The sequence below is a fragment of the Martes martes genome, assembly GCF_963455335.1.
Source record: "Martes martes genome assembly, chromosome: 5".
In the NCBI taxonomy this organism is placed as follows: domain Eukaryota; kingdom Metazoa; phylum Chordata; class Mammalia; order Carnivora; family Mustelidae; genus Martes; species Martes martes.
The window spans coordinates 25,085,724-25,103,894 of NC_137892.1; positions in this window are offsets into that span (position 1 = coordinate 25,085,724).

Sequence of the window (18,171 nt, forward strand, 5' to 3'; positions counted from 1 at the left end):
ATACCCTGTACTTTATAGACAGAAAAAGAACACTGTAACTCACGTAAGAAAATATGTCTGGTTTAGGAAAATGATAGTTAACATTAACATTACTAGCCCTAGTCGTCCTGTACAGAATCTTTGCAAATGAGTATGTACTGTCGGGTACCAGACTCATCATGACTGGTTTCTGATGGGCCTCTAATTCCTATCCTCTACTTCCTTCTACATCAGCTTCCATCCACAATGGGTGTGATGCAGGACAAGGGAAGAACAGCTTCAACATTCTTGCTCAGAACACAGATAAATGCAAGGACATGAAGGAAATAGTGGACAACTTTTGATCAGTCACTACAACAGATGCCTTTTAACCTCCTAAATTAATTTTTCATTACCCCTGTTCTATTTATAAGACAAGCTTTTGTCTCTTCCTCTTGACTCCTTAGAGATTTCTAGTCCTGGTTTACTAGCTCTCTGCAGTTTAAAATATGGGTTAAGAGCAAGTTACAAAATCCTTTAATTAATTATGCTCTTCACAGCTTTAAAATTCTCCTTCCAGGGACAGCTCATCACTTACTGCCTCATTGTATTTTTTTCCCCAGCTTTACTGAGATATAATGGACAACTGTATTTATTGAAGGTGTATAGTTCAATGATTTAACATACCTATATGTTACAAAATAATCACCACAATCAAGTTAATTGACATATCCGTCACTTCACATAGTGGCCATCTTCTTTGTTGTTGAGGTGCGAACCCTTGATATTTACCCTCTTAGCAAATTTCAAGTACAATATTAATTATAGTCACAACGTTGTATAGCAGATCCCCAGAACGTAGTCACCTTCGAGGCGATCTCTATCAAAATTCCAATGGTGGCTTTTTAAAAAATAGGAAAAAAAATTCTAAAATCACATGCAACCACAAAAGACCTCAACTAGACAAAGAAACCTTCAGCAAACAAGAACAAAGCTGGAAGCATTATAATACCTGATTTCAAAATACATTACAAAACTACAATAATCAAAATGCTATGGTGAGGGCATAAAAACAGACATACAAGCCAATGGAACAGAATCAATCAATGACCCACATATCTACACTCAACTGATCTATGACAAATGTACCAATAAAACACAATGGAGAAAGGATAGGCTCTTCAGTTAATCATACTGCAAAAGCGAACGTCCACATCCAGAAAAATGAAACTGAAACTTATATACAAAAAAGTCAACTCAAAATGGAGAAAGCTGAAGCTATATACTACAAGTAGAAAACAAGGGAGAAAGCTTCCTGACATTCTAGGCAATGATTTTTTCCATATGACACCAAAAGCACAGACCACAAAAGCAAAAATAGGAAAGTGGGATTCCGTCGAACTAAAAAGCTTCTGCACAGCAAAGGAAACAGTCATCACAGTGAAAAGGCAGCCTAAAGAATGGGAAAAAATATTTGCAAACCATGGATCCGACAAGGGACGAACTTCCGAAATACGTGGGGAACTCCTATAACTTGACAGCAAAGACAAGAAGAAAGTACTTTTTTAAAAATAAGCAAGGGGGCGCCTGGGTGTCTCAGCTGGTTGAGCAACTGTCTTCAGCTCAGGTCATGATCTCAGCTCAGGTCCTGGGATCAAGTTTCACATCAGGCTCCCTGCTCATCGGGGAGTTTTCTTCTCCCTCTGACCCTCCCACATCTCATGCGCTCGCTCGCGCGCTCTCTCTCTCTCTCTCTCTCTCACATCCTCTCTCTCTCTCTCTCTCAAATAAATAAATAAAAATAAGCAAGGGACTAAAAGTAGACATATCTCAAAGAAGACATACAAATGTCCAGTAAGTACATGAAAATATATTTACTATGGCTAATCATCAGGGAAATTCAAAGCAAAGCCACAACAAGATATCACTTCATATCAGTTAGAAGGGCTTTTATCAAAAGGACAAAAGCTACAAGTGTGGGCGAGGGTAGAGAAAAGGGAACACTGGTGCACTGTTGGAGGGGATTTAACTGGCATAGCATGATGGAAAACAATATGAAGATTCCCCCCAAACTTAGAAATGAACTACCATATCATCTAGCAATCCCACCTCTGGGTCTTTATCTATAAGTATTGGAAAAATAAAAATAAAAATGACCGTGTGCATGTGAACAGTAAATACTTTAAAGGAGCAAGGGGAAAAAACAAATAAAACTTATTAAAAATCAAGAAAATAAATAAGTAAAAGTATTGAAATCAGGGTTTCAAAGAGATAGTTAACACTCTCATGTTCGCAGCAGGACTACTCCCGGTAGCCAAGATAAGGAAATAACGAAATTTCATGGAGGGATAAAGGGACACAGAAACATGGGATAGAAAGAAAGATGAGAGATGTATGGATAGATAGGAATAGAGATACATAATGAAATAATATTCAGCCTTAAAAAAGAAACCCTACTCGTGTAATACATATATGATCCAGGAGGACATCATGCTAAGTGAAATAAGCCAGACACCGGAAGATAAATGCTGCATGATCTCACTTACATATGGAATCTAGAATAGTCAAACTCACAGAAGCAGAAACTACAATAGTGGTTTCCAAGGATGGGAGGGGGGATGTGGGGAGGAGAATGACATAAGGAGATATTGGCCAAAAGATACAAAGTTTCAGTTATGTGTGGTGAATAAATTCTGGATATCTAATATACAACACTGTCACTTTGTTTTCTTAAGCCCCCCAAATAATTATATTTTGCATTGTTTGGTCTCTCCTTTATTTTCCATTAGCCATATCAAAATCCTCTATTTCAAACGTACAGATAATCACAGGAATTCTATATAAATGTGACAAAAAAAATATATTAACTCAGAGAACTGAGTGAAAAATGGCTAGGAGCACAAATCTGTAAAGCCAACTGAAATCTTGGTGACTTTCTATTTCCAGTTATATACTAATTATTCAGGTATCAAAACTAAATCATAATATTTTAAGGTGAAATCAAATAAGAAGACAAGGTTACCACATCTTATTTAAAGTTCTTGGGGCGCCTGGCTGGCTCCGTCAATAGAGCATGCGACTCTTGATCTCAGGGTTATGAGTTTGGGCCCCACGGCGGGTATGGAGATTACTTAAAAATAACATCTTTAAAAATAAATAAATAGGGGTGCCTGGGTGGCTCAGTCGTTAAGCATCTGCCTTAGGCTCAGGTCATGATCCCAGGGCCCTGGGATTGAGCCCTGCATCAGGCTCCCTGCTATGCCGGAAGCCTGCTTCACCTACTTGTGTTCCCTCTCTAGCTGTGTCTCTCTCTGGTGAAAAAATAAAATCTTAAAAATAAATAAATAAGTAAATAAAAATAAAATAAAAAAATAAAGTTCTTTGGAACTTTATTTTCACCAAATACTGTATATTTTACTTTTAACCGCCCCCCCCCCCCAAATTTTGATTAAGTGTGTACGGTGCTATGCCAGGGACTGGGTATAAGGAGAGAAAGATAATTATGTACTGCCTAATTTCTACACTAGAATGTGTAGAAATCAAGTTTTAAAAAAAGTAAATAAAACAATTATACAGAATGGCAAATGGAGATCATTATTTCAAAGGAAACCAACAAGATATTATGGATCCCTACTATCATTCTTGGTTCTGGTAATTCACTAGGACTCACAGGACTCAGAAAAGCAGTAATACTCACAGTGATACTGTACTGCAAAGAGAGAACAGAGATTAAAATCAGCAAGGGGAAAAGGCAGAAGGGGAGAAAATCCAGAGAAACCAGGTACAAGCTTCCAGGAGTCCCCTCCCCGTGGAGCTGTATGGGATGCACTCAGTTGTCCCATCAGTTGTGTAGGACATTTGAAGTGTCGCCAACCAGGGAAGTTCACCTGAGCACTGATATCCAGAGTTTGAACCAGGAGCTAGTCATACATGTATGTAGCTCCTACCTAACTGACTACTCAGATTCTAGTGCCCTGGAGCAAAAGCAGTCTTCACCATAAATCGTCTTGTTAGGCTAAGACTTAATCAAATTGTGCTGTGTATGCCCAAGGCCTCAGGGGTATAAAGGCTCAGTATCTATCTTCTAGGAGATAGCCCTAAAGCAAGTCTTTCTTTGAAATGTATAAGGCTTTAGCACTTGGAATTAACCTTCTACAGAACATTGCAAACAAGACTGACAAGGTATTCTTAGTTTAAATTGGTTCTTCTGAGATCCCCTTGATGGGGAAACAGCACTTAGTCTGGGAGGGAAGGGTAAGTAGGAAAAAAGTCGAAGAAAGGGTGTTTCAACCAGAGGAGGCAACAACTGTAAAGGTTCTTCCACGGAAGCGAGCTTTGTCCCTTTGGGGGAACTAAATTAAGAGTAGTATATATTAGAAAGAAGGCCACTAATCAAAGGGGAGAAGAGCCCAAGATAAAGACAGAAAAGTAGACAGGCACCAGACTGCACAGAACCTAAAAAGCTATGTTAAGGATATTCTACTTTTTTTTTTTTTTTAAAGATTTTATCTATTTATTTGACAGAGAGAGATCACAAGTAGGCAGAGAGGCAGGCAGAGAGAGAGAGAGAGAGTGGGGGAAGCAGGCTCCCTGCTGAGCAGACAGTTCTACTTGGGGCTCGATCCCAGGACCCTGAGATCATGACCTGAGCCGAAGGCAGAGGCTTAACCCATGGAGCCACCAGGCGCCCCAAGGATATTCTTCTTTATGTTTATCTCAGATACAAGAGAAAATCATTGGAAGCATTTTAAGGGTTTTGTTTGTTTGTTTAAACAACAACAACAACAACACCACCACAAAACCTATACTGGCTGCTTCATAGTAAACGAATTAGAAGGAATTAAGAGGAAAATGGAGAGACTCATTATAGTGAATTACTCCTGGGACAAGTGACTACAGCTTAGACAAAGGGTACAGCGAGGATGAAGAGAGGGAGTTGGATCCCAAATGGATTTTGGAACCTGAAGTGGTGGCTGGGGAGTGGGAGGGGGAGGGTGCACCCAGGCTCACTCCATGTTTCCATCCAAGATAAGATAATCACTGCTTCATTAACTACTTATTAAACAGCATCCTCTGGGGCACCTGGGGGGCTCAATCAGCTAAGCATCTGCCTTTGGCTCAGCTAAAGTTCCTGGCTCAGCGGGGAGCCTGCTTCTCCCTCTCCCTCTGCTTTTCTCTCTCACACAATCTATCAAATGAATAACTAAATAAAATGTTAAAAAAAAAAAAGGTGGGGGAGGGTGCCTAGGTTGCTCAGTGTGTTAAAACCTCTGCCTTTGGCTCAGGTCATGATCTCAGGGTCCTGGGATCGAGTCCTGCATCGGGCTCTCTGCTCAGCAGGGAGCCTGCTTCCCCCTCTCTCTGCCTGCCTCTTTGCCTACTTGTGGTCTCTCTCTCTGTCAAATAAATAAATAATATCTTTAAGAAAAAAAGTTAAAAAACAAAACAAAATAGCATCATCTCTTGGGGTGCCTCGGTGGCTCAGTGGGTTAAGCATCTGCCTCCGGCTCAGGTCATGATCTCAGGGTCCTGGGATCGAGCTCCACATCAGGCTCTCTGCTCAGGGAGGAGCCTGCTTCCCCCCACTCTCTGCCTGCCTCTCTGCCTACTTGTGATCTGTCTGTCAAATAAATAAATAAAATCTTTAAAAAAACCCCCCAAAACCCAGCATCATATCTCGTCCGGTTCAGATTCCTCACTCAGCAATCTTGGGAGAGAGCAGTCACTAGCCACTTGTTATAACTATGTTCACAGGGAAGACTATCATCCTTGTCCAGCCTATGCATTTTTTCCTCCTCCACTGAGAAAGGTGGACTACAGATTGGGGAGTGAGGGGTGGAGGGGAAAGCAGAAAACTCCTTTATCTTAAGAATTCAAAGTGAGTTCACAGTAAGTCCAAGATTCTTAGATTCCTGATGTGTAGAAACTTGGGGGCTGTGGTTCACTACCAGCGTAAATACACAGGTACAGCTCTGAGGCTCAGGCCAATCAAGTACATAATAAACCGCTTTCAAGGAAGCAGTTCCGAAGGCCTGTAGGTTTAAAACCTAGCATTAGAGCAGTAAGTAAGTCACAAAGGAGCACAGCAGATAATAAAGGGGCCTCAATGATGTTTTAAGTCTTCTTTCATTTCTAACACCTTTTTTCCTGTTCTTGACTAATATTTTTTACTTCAATGCATTTGCCAAGTAACCTAAATACAGTAAAATATATTATACATTATATTACATATATTACATAACAAATATATTCTACAGTAAAATATATCCTTACATTCTAACCAAGATGGTAATAACTTGCAATAAGGTTAGCAGAATTAAGCCTAACTTGCAAAACGAGAGGCCTCCCATATTTCATTTGTGGCCTACCATCAAAGTTCTCAACAGGAGGCTAACGCCCGAGAAATGCAAATACTTCTTTTGACTACTTTAATAATACAATTTATTTTCAAATAAGCAATTTAAAGATCAAGTGACATAGATGAAGATGTCATGCACTGAAGTTGTAGTTAAACTGCAGGTCACCTGGACAGTACTACTTTCTCAATTTAGGCAATCCCTGTACCTGACCATCTAGGTCTCATCACCATTATTATTCCCCAACATGTTGTCCCTTAAGTCTCTGACTTAGAAATAGCATTTGGCATATTACTTCATTGCTATAGGCCTTTCCTAGCTGGACAATGTAATGAGTTGTAATGTTTTTTATTGCCTTTTCCAAAACAAAATCAATATGAAAAATGCCTAATTTAAAATATCAATTAGGGGCACCCAGCTGGCTCTGTCCGTAGATCACATGACCCCTGATCTCAGGGCTGTGAGTTCGAGCACCACGCTGGGTGTAAAGAGTCCTTAAAAATAAAATCTTTTTTAAAAATAAAATTAAATAAATACAAAAGGAAAAAATCAGTAGGTACAGAACATTTTCAAGTCTTACTGAAAGTCCTATTAGTAAATAATCTTAAGTGACGCGAACTACAGGACATCCACCAGTAAAGCATACTGAAGTCCTCCAAAGTCAGTTGGTTTTACATCAGAATCTGTTACCCCATTTGTTTAAATAGAAGATACTTTAATGCCCTTTTCAGACATGGCTGACATCACTTGAGTGCTTGTCTTCCGGCAAAAGAGACATTATTCCGACCCAGCGCGTTTCTACCAAAGGGCAAGTCCATTCCAATAACTTTGGAGACGACCAACACGGCTCTTTCTTCAGTGCTCTAGGTCACTTGTGTGCACAACACTGATCTGCATTGACATATAAATGGGGGCCAGCGGCTGAGAAAAGTGTGTCTCGTGCACTTCAAGATCAATCGAAATCCACTGCGGGTTAGTTACGGAGCTACCTTGATAGTTGCAACTTTTGACTCCCACAAAGGGCTTTAAAAACAAACAGGCGAGGAAGGAAAGGCCCACTTCTGGGCTCCCGCTGCCCTGCCGCATGCAAGAGTCCCACGGCCTTCCCTGACGTCCCAGTGACTTAACAAGGGTGTTCCCGCCGACTGACAGTTAGGGTATACTGCAGACACCAGAACCTTCCCAAGCGTAATGGGGATGACTCGAGAAATGTAGAAAAGGAAACAGGCAGATGGTGGTGACTCATATTACGGACCAGCAGATTTTTCAGAGCTCCTTTCACTCTTGAATCTTCAATCAAGTCCTCTAGAAGTGGTTAATAAAACAGTATTCAAATACGCGTGTGGGCATGTGTTACATTGTATGAGTGTGTGCGTGTATTTTAAAATCCGAACTACTATTAACGTAAACAGGGTTGAGATTGCCAAGTGTCTGACCTTTCCATAATAATGGGTTACAGCAACTTCATTATTATTTTGATAACTAATGTAATACCATACACTAAACAAAGAACTTCTGAATATTAAAATGTGTAGAATGAAAATGCCGAAAAGGATTAAATACATGGCTAGCTGTGCAGACAACAACAACAAAAAAATGGTACTAATACTTTGTGTTCAAACTGCCCTGCAGTGAGGCTACTAAAAACATTTATCAGACTGATTTGGTAACGTGTCTTAGGTATTCAAAAATGTCTACTGAATTACCAAGTCATTCATTAATTTGGCCTTTTAAAGCTTTCACCAACTACTCCATTTAACACAGCTACTTCAGCTGAGTATCAGTGATCATGTACCAAGTACCTGAATTGGAATCTAGAACTGATATGAGATCCTTTGAAATGTCTACATGCTGTCTCCCTCACCCACATTGGTCAGATCCATTTCCAGACCTCTGGATTTTTCTGATTCTAATTTCTTCTGGTCAATTCTGCTGGGGATTTTTCTTTCCTACATTTTATATTATATTCTCAATTAAATTTTACATATTTCATTTAGATACAGTGCAATATAATCAATGCCACCGATGGCACAAGATTTCCCAGTCCCAAGGCAATATGTAGGTTTGAAATAAGCCAGGTGGGAACGTCAAAGGAAAAAATGAAAGGAGGGGTTGTGCTAATAGTCAGCAAGAACACATACACACTTCTCAGCGGTGTAAGAAAAGGAACGGTTGGATGCAAGAAGATTCACCCAAAACCCACACTTTACTGATATTTCCCATATAGTGCATTGCTTCTTCATTCAAACAATTCATCCTCATGATTTTATAAAGATGTCTCTGTGCCCATTGTTCATAACGACCAAACTGCCCTTCACTGATGATGAGTCCCATCAGGGCAGAAGTGTGTCCCTCCCATCCTCTATAAACAACTTCCAGAAGAGTCTTGCCTCTTGATGGCAAGGGTTCTTTTACCTACAACTTCTTCCTGCTTCCTGAAGTTCTATCACTTCAAAAACAGTTCTACAAGCTTGGATTCAGACCCTGCAGGGACCTCATTGTAACATCTCTCTAAGGTCCCCTGGTTTTTGTTTCAAAGAAGCAAGCCCACTGGAGGCCAAAAGACAAAGAGTCTGTTCGCACCAACTTGAAGGGAGTTTCTCACGTGTTGAGCTAACATATGGTTACTGAACAGAGGGAGAAGTGCACCCTGCTTGTTTTTGAAGTGTTTGGGTAATTTTGTTTGTTCTGCCATATGGCACCACTCCCCTCTGCCCATATTTCAAATCTTTTCCCTTTTCTTTAGGACCAGCATAGTTATAAAGAGAAGAGGAAACATTCGAAATTGGAGGTTTAATTACCTTCACATGTCAAGGACCCAAGACATCCAGCCCCCTTTTCCATATTTAATCACATGAACTCACTTGGGATGTCTCTTCTTATTACTGCCTCAAATGATGCTCATACTGAGCATGATCCCTCCTCCAGACAGGAAGTGTGTGATCTTGGGACGATTCCCAGATGTGGGGATTCAAATTGGCAGCTAAACACACACTCTGATTCATTTAAAATAGCATTTTACACTGAACAAGAAGGAAGAGACCTATGCGAGTATTAGAGATGTAACTTTTAAGCTCTTAAGAGACCGCCTGATAATTTTGATAATGGAATTTAATGGGGTAAAAACCAATGTCTTGGGAATTTAAAAAAATGTATCTGCTCAGGACTCAACTTGATACCAAACATTTTACACCACACATAAAATCATTACCTTCCAAACAGGAGGACAGTCATAGTGTTAGAAAAATAAATACAATGTTCAAAATTCTTGTTTCCTTTCTCATTAAGTGTCAATTGCTTCAAAACAAAAGCTCCAGTGTGCAGAGTTAAAAGACTATCCTCTCTGATGAGGCAATTTTTCAGGGATAAAATTATTTATCTTTACAATTACCCATCTCCAAATAAAGACAAATTTTGGTCTAAGTAATGGGTTTTGAGACAAACATCCCCCTCATCTCAGGCAGTCAGAAACAGACTATCCCTTTGGCTATCTCCTTGCCTTCAAGATCCCCTCCACCAGGCTTGACAGAACTCTCTTCCTGCCCAGACATCTTTGCAGAGGGGCTATGCAGACCCTGGAAGAGATACTTCAGAACCTGGGACCAGGTAGCATCAGTATTACAACAGGTAGTAAAAGACCAAGCTCAAGGTACCAAGCAACCCTCCAAAGTAACAAGTTCTTCACTGCCTGAGTTTTTCCGCCAAACTTTTGACTGTTTCAAGTTAGGCTGGTTACAATGTTTTAAACTAGGAGTCACGGGTGACCTGTATGCTCAGAAGCAAGGTTGTCAACCTGTATTTACATTTCAGCATCTTTGCCAGGGAGATAGAGACTGGCAATTTTCCATTTGGAGAGCAGTGAATGATAATGGCATAATTAATATTAATATGGCCATTACACCTCCACAAATCATTCGCATATTTAAATGAACTCTCTGTCTCTTCTTTTCTCTGGGCTATTTTTGCATTGATATTATTATAACCTTTAGATCTCTACTTTAACTTCTGAAAGCAATTTACCTCATCAGTTTAACATCAAAGACAAAACTGGGAGACTTCATTTGAATATAATTTTCATCTTTTATTTCTTTCAAGATTTCAAACTTAGCCTTGTAACAGGCCCCCTCCTGCTGTATCACTTGGCTTTTGAGCAGTTGCTCACATACTACTCCCCGCCTACATATCCCATCACCGACGCAGGGCTCTCATAAAATTTAGAGAGATTTCTACATAAGAAGTAAGACAGAATAAGAAAGTCAGATGGTGGACCCCATAAAAAAAAAAAAAAAGAGCAGTATCAACTCAAGACAAGTATTTCACACACTTCCCTTGGAATCCACTAAAACAGGTGGCATGTATTTGTCTGATGCAAATAGAAAGCATTTCAGAATACAACTGCAGTGAAGGGAAGGGCTGGACACCCACTACTGAAACAAAGCTCTGAATCTGGGCCACACCCTCTTTAAACTACGTGATGGCTGGAAACTCTTGCTTATCGTTTGTGACCCCTGAGAGACACAGAGTCTAAAGACAGAGGGTAATTCCATCTATAAAATTTGGGAGCTCATTAAATAGTACACATGACCTTTAACTTTCAAATGAGGAACAAAAGGGAAAAAAATTAAATTTGTATCTCATATATCTATATATCTATATATCTACACACAAACACACAGTTCTTTAGATTTTTTAATCGTTTGCACTAAAGGTCATTCTTCTTTTAGACCTAATTTAAAGGAATACCATTTCACTAAAGAATTGAGAACATTTGTAATTTAGAAAGAACTGCCCCTACTTTGAATGAAATCTGTTTCAAAACTTAACTAATAATTTCAAAATGTCAATGGATTGTTTCAACGATTCAATTTAGAGTTATTTCAGATTTCTTCTGACACTTGTAATACGGGCTAATACCAGCAAACACAACAGAATTTTCTCTGACATGGAGGGGAAGAGAATCAGAGAGTGAGACTATACAACTTTGTTGTCTAGGGGGCACTTGAGTGGCTCAGTCAGTTGGGTGTCTGACTCTTGATTTCAGCTCAGGTCATGATCTCAGGGTCCTGGGATCGAGCCCTGCATTGGGCCCTGCACTCCGAGGTTCTCTCCCTCCCTCTGCCTCTGCCCTTCCCCCTGTTCATGCTCCCTCTCTCTAAGTAAATAAGTAAGTAAATAAATAAATAAAAGCACAGACCAGTTACTAAAAAAAAAAAAAAAAAAAAAAAAAGACTTTCTTATCTAGGATTTGTAATAGGCTCTATTTTATTTATTTTTTAAAGATTTTATTTATTTATTGGACAGAGAGAGAACACAAGTAGGCAGAGAGGCAGGCAGAGAGAGAGAGAGGAAGCAGGCTCCCCGCTGAGCAGAGAGCCCGATGCGGGACTCCATCCCAGGACCCTGAGATCATGACCTGAGCCAAAGGCAGAGGCTGAACCCACTGAGCCACCCAGGCACCCCATAGGCTCTATTTTAGATTCAAATATCTACACATGCAGCCAGATCTTCCCACATAGTTGTCTTTGTGCTAAACAACTTGCATTTGTAAGACAACATACCAGAGTCTTAATTTCCATCCTTCATATACTCTGGGGAGGATACCACCCAGGATGTGGGCTTCAAAAATGAATCAGATCCAGATTTGCATTACAGGTTTCACCACTTATTATCTGTTTGACCTAAAAGAGGTTTCTTCACCTTTTGAACTTGGGAAAAAAAAAAAAAAAAAAGACGAGTGTCACCTGAGATAAAATACAAACATAAACCACCGGCACCTCACAGATGATTGATTGGCAAATTTTAATTGCACTCTTCTGGGTGACAAGTCCCAGGAAAAATTTAATTCTTAACCTTGTTTTCTTTGATACTTTACCCCAACCAAATAAATTCATGACCCAGTATGTATATATTGCCTGTGATCTTAGTAAGAGAATCTGGGACTAAACAAGATAATGTATCTAAACTGCTCTGAGATCTCTTTTAATGCACTCTTTGGTAGGAGTTCAATAAAATAGTCACCTAAGTGCCTGAAAGTGATGGAAAGAGCGTTACTAAATAGACAGTGGAGACCACAGAAATGAGACCAACCCAATTACATTCTGCTGAGCACTTGATTAAATTTAGCTTTTTAAATCCTCTCAACAACCCTGTAAACTAAGTGATATTATTATCCCTGTTTTCCAGATAAGGGAAGAGAAATGTAGATCAAATGAATGGTCTCTTCTGGGTGGTAGCTATCTTAATACAGTATGACTACTGTACACACATCTATATGATAGTAGTTCAAGTATAACAGGGGTTACTCTCTCCTAAGTAAGCCTCAAATTTGTCAAACTCCAGAGCCTCATAAAATTAATTTTACTAAAATTGAAAGAAACAGCTATCCTCAGTTTCCATGAAACTCCTCAACACCTTAAGATGTTCAAAAACAACAAAACAAAACAAAAAACATCATTTCAATTCAAACAACTCTATTTCTAAGGAAAAGGAGGAGAGGGAGGACTCTGTGTAGGTCTATGATGTGTGTTCAAGATTTTATTTCTATAGCTTGTTGAGCTAGTACTCACTCATATCTTTAAATCTGTACTGATAATGGGAAGGTTGTGGTGGAAAATACCCACTAGAATTCAAAGATTTCATTTGTCTTCAAACTGCCTCAGATCAACTCAAATAGGATAGTAAAAACCTAAGCCACAGACTCTTTCAGTATCATGATGTCTAGAAAAATTTAGAAATTATACAGATAACACAACACATAAGCAAAAGTGCATCTGAACCCTGTCATTTTCTCTCCACTATCTGGGTCACTGAACTGTGCTCATTGTTTCTGATTTAATATTATGATAGCATGTAGTTAGACTTGACATAAATTGAATTGTTACTGGCCAGCCTTCATCAAGAGCTCTCCTTAGCTCTAAAATATATCATGACCCCAATCTTTATTTTCGGATCATTTTTGACTTCTGAAAGCATCTTCAGTAAATCCAGAAGACCATATTCTTATGTGATTAAACTGAGTCAGTATATTTTCTTTGTTAACTTGAAATTACATTACACAATATTGCTGATCAAAACAAAAAGCAGGGGATGATTGTATTCTAGAAAAACTGGTTGCCCAGTAGGATTCAGAAAAAAAATAATCATCATCACCATGACATAAATACACTTCACGTGCTGCCTTGTGTGTTCAGTAAGAAATATTCTACGTTGATAATATTTAACCAGGATCTGAACTCGCTTGATATTCTAAATGTGCCCTCTCTGCTGCTGTGTCTCTGAACATCTGAGGAAAAAAAAAATGCACATAGCAAATCCAATCACTTCAAGAATCTAACGATTTCTCACTTTTAAGTAGACAATGAAAAGGGTGTGCTCCAATCAGCATTAGAGATTAATGAAAAGCCCATCATGCACATGAATAATCACATATACATAAACTCAAAACTAATACTTACTAAGTCAGTGGTATAGCCAGCTTTACTCTTCTGAATGAACCCACAGGTTCTCAACCAAGAAGTTGTTACTAGCTGATCATTAGAACTATGAGCTGAACTGTCACGACAGAATGGTCAATACAGAAGAACCAGCAGATGATGAGGTAAGAGGCTACATATCTTGAAATGAGCATTAGAGAAATTCAAGAGGGAATAAGGGTCCTAGAAATGGGGATAGGCATCAGTTGGGATTGTTTTCCCAGAGCCCCAAACCCTGAAACTACCAGTCTCCCAGGCCTACTCTCCAATTTGATTTTCAGGGCCTGCCAAGGCTAGTCGGTAAGACTTATCAGCTTTTTTGTATTAAAATGGACACAGATGAAATGTTTAATATGAAACAGAGATGACGCGAAAGATGCATTGGACTTTTCTGTGTCTACGGCAGTCATTTGTCAATCACCAAGTGTGTGTTGAACACCAGAATTAGACTGAACTGCACCGTGATTGGACTCATTGTTGGGATGACCCATTATACCATTGAGCCAACAGCAGAGCAAACTTCAATGGCTAAATTCTCAACTCCACCCATTCTTTTTGGGTGATCACACACAAGGATTATGGGAGATCAAGTACATAAAGCTAGTAACACAGCATGTGGCTTGCAGTAAGCATTAGACAAATAGTAATTATTACACAAGGATGGGAGAGAAACTTTCGAAAGGCTGGATGGTTTGAAGGGGGTTAAGAAGGGAGATACGAGATCAAAAGTATTTGGCAACTGACAAGTCAAAAAGTACAACACCCTTTCAATGTGGCTGAAAATTTATAAAGCTTTTCTTATCTGCTACTGATTAGCTGGGCACTACAAAGCTTTTCTTGACATGCCTACTCAGAAAATGCGTTTCCCTACCACTCTCCTGCTGCCAAAAAACAAAAGATGTCGGTAGTGTGCAAAACCCTTTTAAACAGCTAGAGAACTCTGATATAGAAATTGAAATAAAGTAAAAACTGTCCTCAACTTAGTCAAGTTAGAGTTGACTAAGTCAACTAGAGTTGACATTTCAATACATTTTACTTACTTTTCAGTGCTTTTATTTCTGTTTTATATTATTAGCAACTTCACTACTGTTATCTCATTTCTTATATGTTTATGCTTCACTTCTTTTGTATAGAAAGTCAACCCATTAAGCCACAGGTACATTTTCTTATGCCTTTGTTTCTAACTCCTACCTCAAGGTCTTGCCCCAAGAACACACCCAACAAGTATGTTAATATGGAAATATTACCGGTATTCTTTTCCAATATTCCAACATGGCTGGGTTCATTTTTTTTTCTATAAATGTCATTAAGTATGGACTCATTTCACACATTAATTCTTTAGCAGAGTTTCTTCGTAAGTTTTCAAACACAAAATTAAAAGATAATAAAGCAATGGAAAGATGATCATACAGAAAAGCACATATTTGAAAAGTATTCACACAGCTTGGTGCAATATTTTCTAACTGAAAAACAAAGAAAAGGAAACAACAGGCTAAAATAAAAAGCTTTCAAATTTTAAGAAAAAAAAAGACAAATTCTAAAGTGATAGCTTGCAGCAATTTCACTATCTTACAATCTGTCAGCATTGTTTTTTCAGAAATACAGATATAAACATTTTATTGTTCATCTATTCCACATCCTGCAGTCTGATATATAACAGAAAAGAAAAAGAAGAAAGGAGAGAATTTGAATTTCCAAACTAATGGGTAATTCAGCCTCGTGCTTCTATCACTCTGTTTCTCTCTTATTATCTGATATATATTAAGGAAATTGATTACAGAAAGCATATTTTCATAGAACTCATCCAAGATGAAAAGCAAAGTAGCTAAGTCTCAGGTAAATTAAAAGTGGCCCTTACCACTGGATACACTGAGGGCCTTTCCAGGACACAGAACATTAAGTGCTGAACAAACAGGGTCAGTTGGTAAGAAAAAAGAAGAAGAAGAAGGCCTAATTAGATTATTAAATAAAATGAAGTATGCAAAACTAGTTTCAAAATGCAGAAGGTTCCTTTGATTTAAACACTCCTATACCGATCCTAATGAAACACCACACTTTTTGACTCTAGGTTGATGGCTGGCTGGTCTAGAATGTGTATTTCTGCTGACCCCAAATGTACATGGCATCTACTTTTCTGTGGCTGCTTACCTGATGACATGCCAGTTCATCCTCACTTGTACTCAAAGAAATTCAACAAGCAGAGAAATGAACAGAATTCAAGTGACTCAGAAGACAAATGGCCATCTGGTCTCTCCTTCAGTTCCCTCTCTTTATTGGACTTCCTCTTGCTTAGACAAGTGAAAATAATGTGGATAATTCTCCTTCCAATCAGACTGCAGAAAAGAGGTCAAAGACACACCAAATGAAATAAGACAACAATAGCAAATGTAAATATGAGAGCACTTGGACATTACTGAAAACAGAAACCAATTTCAACAAAAAACAATTTCCTTCTAGAGAAATACAGTCCATCTTCTCTGCAGGATAAGAGTCAAGTAATGGCCTGAGCATATCCACCTTTCTCTTTCTCACCAAATTCTCTAGAAATGACATTAAATTATACTTAAATGAACAGCCTCCCAAATCAAGAAGTGTCAAAAGGACTTAGAAATACCAAGGAATCTCCAAAAATTGGAAGAAAGATAGCATATGAAATAGGAAACCACAATTCAAAGTGCTTGCAAGTCCTCGTACCAAAACATATGGGAATGTCTTCAAGGGGGCGTCACAAATGCTTGCAGTGGGATCTGTGGGGAGTAAGAGAAGCCCATGGCACCCACCAGGCTGATACATACTGTGCTTCACTTATCCACTCACCTTCAATACCCTAGACTTGGAAGAGTGAATGGAGGACCTGCATTTGAAAAACTAAAGAGAATCCCAGGATGCTGGTGTGATGATCTATCATCATAGGAAACTCCTTGGCCAAGAGATGAAAAATCCCTTCCTGTCACCCCTCAGCCTATGCTGCCTTTTCCTCAAAGAAAGAGATTGTTTTTAGAAAAGTTAGTTTGTTTCATATGAGGAGCCCCAAATGATTATTTGTAGGAAAAAAAAAATTGATCACATCACCTCGGTTCACTTTCTATAATGGGAGAGAGATAAAAATTAGCGCACCTGGATGGCTCAGTGGGTTAAAGCCTCTGCGTTTGGCTCAGGTCATGATCCCAGGCTCCTGGGATCGAGCCCCGCATGGGGCTCTCTGCTCAGTGGGGAGCCTGCTTCCCCCCACCCCTTCTCTCTGCCTGCCTCTCTACCTACTTGTGATCTCTGTGTGTCAAATAAGTGAATAAAATCTTTTAAAAAAATTAGACAGAAAATTGGTATTCTATCTGGTTATAGAGCATTCATTGAGAATTCATGTAAATGCAAAAAAAAAATAGATTCAACAAACATGTCACCCAACTTTTGTAGAAGAATATATCTTATGCTCACTATTAAAAGTGCATAACTACAATAAAACCTTTAAAAATAAATGGAAATACCTTATGATCAAAGTGATAACATTGTTATCTGAAAGAAACTCTGCTCATTAGATTTCACAGTAGATTCAAAAGGCCTATCACACATCAGAGTAAGAGAACCAAACAACTGGACAGTTTCATATCCCTTCCATGTCCTAGACTTATATCCCTCTACATCCCTTGCAGCATTTCCCTAATCCCTGTCCCGTGGTACCTACCAGCCTGTGATGCTTTCATACTCACAGGGAAGCATGTGAGACTTGGCAGCCACATCCTAAAGCAATCACAATGACTGTTTTCATCAGTGTGCAGTTCAGGAGGGAGTGTTGGGAGCTTTCTGAGGTGAGGAGGAACTGGTCTTGTCCTTAGTTTGTCCATGTCCTCCACAATCTCAAGCACACCATCTTCTCTGGCTAAGCCACATATTCTCCCTATTTCCAGTGTGAAACATTTCCATGTGCATCGAGTCAAGTCACTCAGCCCCTGCCTCCTGTATTACTCATCACATAAGTAACTCCATCTCCAGAATCAACATATGCTTGGATGCCTCTATCTTTTCCCAGTACGTTCACCAATTTCTGAGGCTTGGTGCCATGGTTCTCTTCATCCTCTTCAACCTCTTCCAATCTCATCACTTCCTGAAACTGGAAACAAATAAAACAGGTGGTGGTCATTCTGAGATCAGATATTTCTCATGGGTGCTCTGTCCTCCATTTTCCCATGGTAAATGGAGTTTGGAGGATTTGGCCAGCTTTCCCATCTGACACTTGAGCTTGAAGTCTCTGACTTCAAGACATGGAGAGACTTCAAGACTTCAAGACATGGAGAGAACTGTGTTGTGTGCAAGGGGAGGCGAGGGGCTTCTTCTCAAGTTGACGGAAGATATATTTGATGAAAGACAGGCTTACAGAAAGAAGCCAT